Source organism: Etheostoma spectabile, unplaced genomic scaffold (assembly GCF_008692095.1).
Source record: "Etheostoma spectabile isolate EspeVRDwgs_2016 unplaced genomic scaffold, UIUC_Espe_1.0 scaffold00004446, whole genome shotgun sequence".
NCBI classification, from domain to species: domain Eukaryota; kingdom Metazoa; phylum Chordata; class Actinopteri; order Perciformes; family Percidae; genus Etheostoma; species Etheostoma spectabile.
Window position 1 is genome coordinate 2,245 of NW_022603153.1, and position 7,457 is coordinate 9,701.

The following is a 7,457-nucleotide window of genomic DNA, read 5'->3' on the forward strand; positions in this document are numbered from 1 at the left end:
CAACTATTAATTCTTTGATAAATTGCAAAATATAATTCATCAGTTATGCAGCCAGTCTTCATCCTTATTATCATAGCCTTTTTAACTATCTGCTGGTTTCTCTTGCACACACCAAGTGCCAAATATTAAACAAGCATTGTCTTTTTCTATAAAGGTTCTGTCAAGTCTGAATAACGCTGTAAAGAACCTCCAGTGAAAGACTCCTTTGTGTAAATGACAAAATGCCATTAATTCCACAGCTTGATGGAGCCAGCAAATGTATGCATTCTGTATTATGTAAGTATTCACTGTCAATATATACCTGAAACAAATGTTCACTTATGCTGATAATACTGTCATTTATTCCTATAATTATTACACAATCATACCAAAGATTGTTATTTACAATTTACCCACAGTTTCCAGACATCGTCTCTTTAATCTCCCATAATTTGAGGCACTGCATTTATAAAGCCATTTTTAGTTTATAAATGTTTCATGTTATGGCGGTTTCTACCATCTTATTCAATAAAATACATTCACCAAAAATATATGATTAGCCCAAGACTTACTTTTGTTAACAGTTCCAAAGGCCTGCTTATGAATACGTAAAGGCGCACCCCACACCTAAAACATTCTGCATAAAGGTGTAAACCGTTGAACATGTGTTATAAATGTATCATAGAGCATGTGTTAATAGCACATAAATACCATATTGCAGTTCTATGACAACATTGCGATAATGTTTTAGGATCAGTGGTATAAGAAGTATTCTGGTAAAAGTAGCAATACCTTGAGGAAGAATACTCTACAGGAGCACATTACATTTAAAATCAGTTAAGGTACAGAAGTATTAGCATCAACACATTTTTAAAATATCTAAAGAAGAATGGATATGCTTTATAGTACTTGTCCTACTTTCAAGTGATACATGTTTATCTACTTTTACTGCCAATTTAGATTTTTAATTAAGCTGAATCTGATTATATCCTACTTTTTTATGTGAGTGTCTCGACCCAGAATAAATCCTCTGCTGCACAGGATTTTACACTTTTTGTATGTAGATTTAAAGCTAATAGCAAATTGACATTTCTGTCTTTGTGATTACTGTAAACCACCACTGGATATATCAAAAGCTTTCAACTTATCAGAAAAGTAAGAATCTTCAATATCACCACCCTTAATAATTATTGTATGTGTGTGTGATTGTTTGAGTGTTAGTATGTCCTTGCTGTGTGTCCTTGCTGTGGTCCACCACACAAAACACTTGCTTGTGATAATGTTAAAGCTCTCACAATAGTAAGCAAGCTAACAGAGAGTTTAATATACAACATTTAATTATGTCCACACACTCATGTAAGGCTCCACTAAATTATGTTAGAGCATTGAAACCTACTTGCGCTAATCTCATTTATAGTCATAATCTTATTCTTGTGTCTAATTGTACTTTTAATCAATTATTCTGCTTCATTAAAGCAAAGAGTATGAGCAAGGGCAGCAAAAGTTGTTTTCTTGAACCATGTCCTTACATGGAACTCTCCTGCTCATAGGCCGTACATTATTTAACTTTATCTTAATTAATCAATATTACCTTCATATGTCTGGTTTAATTGCAAGCTAAAATATCCACTGGGATTTTCTTCTTTCTCCGGTTTGTGTTTCTTTCTCTCATTTGGTCGCCCTTGAAATCCTCTGTGTCCTTCATTAGTAATTAGCAGCTGTGGGATCTTCTCCAGAGACATTATATGCAATATAGATGTCTGTTGCCTTTGTCGGCATCCTTGCTCTCTCCTATCTCTGCTGTGCTGCGAGTGCTGATGGGCTACCATCTTCTACAAAAGAGGAGGGAATAATCAGGACCTCTTGAACTTCAGAAACCCCCCTTGTTAGATAGAGTTGAATTTATTTCCCAAAATTACCACTTGCAGAATGTGGTTAAACATTCTCTGGAAAAGCAGCAGATGCCACTCAAAAGGAGGTCTACCAGAGAGACTCCTGGCTTTCCCTCTACTGGGGTTTGCTGTCAATTATTCATAATTCTTCTCAAAGTACTGGAATAATATTCTCAAGGCAGCTCTTATTGTCGTGAATATTAGCCGTTAGCTCAGGCTTGGGTTTGAATACACGCTGTTAATAAATTCCAATCATCTGTTATTTCATTAAAGTGAACATCAGTCTTCTCTAATGATGTTTTGCAAGCAAACAGAAGCTGTTGTTGGTCTTGCATACACTAGCAAGGGTGAATCTGTTTGTTGGGGTATTTATGAAGTTATGAGGATCCAATATCTGCACAAACAGACGGATGATTTTGCTAATCTCACTGGGCTAGTTAAGAATTTTGGCATTGTTAGGGTTTGGTATGGCTTTGGCTTAAGTTGACCGTTATTGTCCTTTTCTCTCAAATCCTTTATACAGCTGGACTGCTGCCTTGCTCCCTGCTCTGCCAATCTGGTTTAAGTACTTTTACCAGCCGTGACAATGGCCCTGGTGTTGTTTTCACCTTGTGTGTCTGTGTGTGTCATTGTTGAAAAAATGTGTTCCTAGCAAGACAGACTGTTGCAGCAAGTACCACAGAGATGGTTTTCAGTACTTAACCAGGTGAAATGTCTGTCCGTGGACCAATTCTATCACCAAGACAGCGTCACAACCATGCAAGACGCAGTCAGGAAACTTTACAAGTGTGTAGTTAAAAGTCAAGATGAAAGCCGAGTTCACACACAAACTTTACACCCCTGGCCCAGTTTAACGTTGCTGGTGTGATGCCAAGATCCCAAGATGATCTCTAGTGTTGCACAACTTCTCTGTGTCCTCCATGTTCTTTTTTTTCTACAATGCATATGGATTGTATTCAGGCAATTAATTAAGACTCTTTCATCTGTAAACACGACGCCGGCCTGTTGGCAACAATTTAGGAAACAGCTGTTTCTATATTTTGCGCTTTCTTACTTTAATATCTGGTTCATTTCACACTCATAATAAGACACTAAAACACTCTAATTGCTTTGATGACTAAAGATTTTATTGGAATTGGTCTTAAAATGTTCAAATCAAATGCAAACAGTAGGTACCAAACTAAGATGTCTCTGGAAATATCTTAAATTTTAGAGCATTTTTAAGTAAGAAATATGATGTGTCATGTATCTCTCTTTCTAGTATTCATTGATGTTGGATGTGGAAATCCCTTTTAACACTCCTCTGCAGCTGAACACACCATTCACTATGCAGCGCTTTTCTCCGTCCCACCACCAATTTTTCTTCCCTGTTTTCTGTGGATAAATTATTCTTTGATCTCCAACTCTGGGGTCCCTCCCTCTATTCCCTCCTCTTTCACTTTTTCAACTCACAGTCTTACATAAAATCTCTATCAAATGTGCGATGCCTTATGTTAAAGTGAGACCTTGATCTGACCTGGACTGACCTACTCGGGCACGTTTATGGCCGCCGCATGAAATTAGATGAAAAATTGAAAGCAAAGAAATCAAGTTGGTAAATTGGAGGAATAGTTGCTTCCTTGCTGTGTCCTTATGTGCACCTACCCCTTCAACAGCTTTAACATCAGGAACATCTTAATGGTCCCCTGACATGGTTCTCTTTGGATGCTTTTATATAGACCTTAGTGGTCCCCAAATGCCATATCTGTCTCTTTCCCAAAATCCAGCCTTGCTGCAGAATTACAGCCACTAGAGGCAGTCCCACAACGAACTTTCCTTAGTATGTGCCATTTCTGAGTCTTTAGCTTTTGAGGCAAGGGGGGGGGGGCAAGTTGGAGGCTGGGGGTGTGGCCTTGACCAACTGCCACTTTGCTTATTTGATAGCCTTGATGTCTCTCTTTTTCTCATGGGTGGGCCAAATTCTCTGGGCGGGCAAAGCAGAGAAAGGGGTGGTAGTCTTATGAGGTCATAAGGGGCAAGATTCCAGATCAACCCATTTGATCTTTCATTTTCTCAAAGGCAGAGAAAGATACCCAGGGCTCAGTTTACACCTATCACCATTTCTAGTCACTTGGGGACTATAGGCAGGCTGGCGGAACACATATGTTAAAATGTTAATGTTAAAAAACACATAAAGTGAAGCCCTTCATTCATCTAACTAAAGCACCTAAACAGTGATCTTCTAATAGCTACTCAAACTCAGATTATTCTGAGCAACACATTTGATTTAATCTGTAACCTGCTAATTGAAATGTTGACCAATTGATGGAGCAAGAGGGAAAATTCAAAGGGTCACCAACATTATAGCAATTTATCCTCTGGGCAACAATAAAAGTCTGTAAAAACTTTCCTGGCAATCCTTCCAGTTTTTTTTTAATTTTGGACCAACGTTTTGAACTGACCAAACATTAATTACTGCAGCTTTAATTGAAAGATATCACTTGAGTATTATACAATTTATGACACAATAAAACTGATGTAGGAATACATCTTACACTATGTTTTGTTGATTTTAAACTGTCTTTGAAGGCTTTTACTGCCTAATTCATTAACGTGGCAGCTCTTGGTCTGATCCTGTTTTAAAATTCAGTTAAGTCTGATAAAATGACTTTCCCTAGATGTAAACTAAACCAACCCTGCATGGAAATTGGTGAAATGGTCACGTTATTTTGATTTACTGATTCATCAACAACAACACGATTTTCTTGTTACTTTCGTGGTGGTAACCACGAAATGATCGACGGTCGCCGGGACACGTTCAGCGGTCTCTGAGGGATGCAACAACGTGGAAATGAAACGCAACACGCAGGTGGACGGACCACCACACGCGGGACGTGCTACAACAATGGGACGGTTGTGGTTAGGAAAAGAAAACGGGGGAAAGGCAGCCGCCGGTACACGTAGATGGTGACATCGGGACATGATCAGTGGTCTCTGGCTGACGCCGGTGGAGGGACCACCACACGCGGAATGCGTTGTGGTTGGGAAAAGAACAACGGGGAAAGGAACTGCCACACGCGAGACGCAATACCCAGTCTCTGGGGTGAAAGTCCTGTGTTGTTTGACCCGTCCACCGCCCCAACCAACCTCCTTACGTGGATTTTCGCCTTTTCAATGCTACTCGCTACCGTAATTCGTTATCACGAAAGGTGCTTCCCGTTGAAAAACATTATTTCATCACAAACTGCCATGAGACTGTGCACACATAACCTTCATGCTATCAACTACATGTTGTTTGGTATGAAATATATATTGTTGAAAACATAATTCTGTTGTTTTTCCTCAATAAACAGGCTCAAAAGCGATAGTGGACTGGAGAACATTTGAGGTGTTGTGTAACTGTGAAAAATTGTAAACCCGCCAAGTGTTGTCTGTGAGAGGAAAACATTTTATGAGTAAACCAAATCCACTTGATGCTGGTGCAACTTTAGCCTGGAGAACATCCAGTAAATGTGTTGAATGTGTGAAAATCTGCCTGCTCTCTTTCTTCCACCACAGAGTCGTGTTCACAGTCACACATTCACAAACACACACAACACAAGCACAAACACAGCAGCTCCAACCTTCCCATGCCTCTCAGTTAGGATATTGTCTGGATCTTGCCTATTTCATGGATTAGTTACAGGAGGGGCTTTTAAAATTGTATCTGAGTGAACATTTTCGGAGGGAACCTCTGTATAACCTTGCCACTTCTACACTGTCTCCCAGACTTAGGCTCATCTTCTGTGTAATAAAAGCAGACACAAAGAACATCCTTGCTCCTGACCCGCATGCTATGAAGGCTGTGCTTCTTTTCTTTGTCCATCACAGAGTCTTTTGGCTGCGCTATTCAGAAGCAAAATATCTAATTTAGTACTGTGGAAACTTTGAAAAGGACAGAAAATGCCGTGCATAGACCCCAGAGAGCAATGGATTGTTAGCCAGCTATCTGAAATAGAATGAATAAATCATACAAAACTACGAAGGAAGGACAACTGGTAAATGTTAAAAACTGAAAAACATGAGAAATGATATAAGCAACTTTAAAGTGTGTAGAGTAGTAGGCTATACAAACGAGTGTCACAACTGTCTCATATTTAGAATTTTCGTTTACATACAACTTGTACAATTTTCTGCCATGACAGACCGTAATTTTCTAATTTTTGCAGTCCCCTAATAAAACTACTAACATTAACACTAATCTATTACATTTAAATTTTAAGTTCCACAATGTGAAGTTATATTTTGAATTGTTGGAGGGACATTTTTGTGAACATGCCAACAAACTACACACAGCGCAAATTCTTTCAGGAAGACGTCTAATAACTTCAATCCCCCCATCTCTTCCTAAATCGATCACTCTTCAGTTAAACCAAAAGAAGAAGCCATGAAATTCATGAGCCAATCACAGCATTACATCTCTGCTTTAAATCTGTCAATCACAGCTGTGTCTGCTGCGGTCAGCTGTGATTGAATGGAAGAGTGCAAACCTCCTCCTCCCCTTCCACCTCCAGTCATCATCACCCACGGCACCCTGGGTCTTTCCCGGGAAACCGCTCCCCACGACTTCCTTGGTCCGATCTTCGGGCTCTTTCACCACCATCACCAGTGTCTAGACTCCATCGGAGGGACATGTCTTCTTTCTGTACCCCTTTAAAACATTATTTTAAATCTAATGGAATCCAATCTCCAAAGACTTGGCACATTTTACATCTGCAACAAAGTCTTTCCTGATTGAAATGGAGCAGAACAGCTAACCTCACATATTAATGCAGGAAATGGCCACCTCCTCACGAACAGGTGGCAGTCATCAAGTTAAAGATTGATGAGAAATGAATAACTATTTTGTACATAAAGCTAACATTTTGATGGTATTATGTTTACCATGTTCACTATCAGCGTGTTAGCTTTTCAACATTTGCAGTATTAGCACTTAACACAAAGTTTACCTGAGGATGATGGGAATGTGATTAGTTCTGCGAGTATTTCGTCATAAACCAAAGTATTACACATCACAAATTGAACCTGATCATGGCACTAGAGTAAAAGTGAAGGGAAGTGATTACAGTTCATCCTGAGAGAAACGTGAATGTTCGTGCCAAATTGCATGTTATCCATAGTATTTGAGACATTCATTTAATACCACAAATGCAAACCTCAAGGTGGTGGTAGGGGAAACGTCGGGGATCACCAAAGTCATTAGGATTCATCCTCAGGGAAACATGAATGGTACTACCAATTTTCATGGAAACCATTAAATATGTGTATATATATTTTAGTGTGGACCAAAGCAGTGGACGGACCAACCAATATTGCCATTGTTAGAGTCGGTTGCGTGGCTAAAAAGTTAAGCAATGGGTTAGGATAGAAATATGAAAATGCTCTTTAATGAAGTCCCATGTCAAGTTATTAGAATGCCCTTCAGCAAGGCCTTTTATTCCCACCTGTTGCAGTAAGGACAGTCTGTGGCCTACAGGCTTCACATCACCATCACTTTCATTCAAAGTAAAAACAGGCTGGGGAGAATTTCTGAAACTGACCGCATAGCTAAATAAAGCTGCTTTTATG

At 39.3% G+C, this 7,457-nt stretch overlaps 1 long non-coding RNA gene across 1 annotated transcript; it reads right to left on the bottom strand.

Moving 5' to 3' along the window:
• Window positions 1–1,235: 1,235 nt before the first annotated feature.
• On the bottom strand, window positions 1,236–7,104 carry LOC116677151 (uncharacterized). Its single transcript, XR_004328939.1, has 3 exons — window positions 7,033–7,104; window positions 5,114–5,120; window positions 1,236–1,245 (listed from the first exon to the last, which is right to left on the bottom strand). It is a non-coding gene; the product is annotated as an uncharacterized LOC116677151 (long non-coding RNA).
• Window positions 7,105–7,457: the final 353 nt, after the last annotated feature.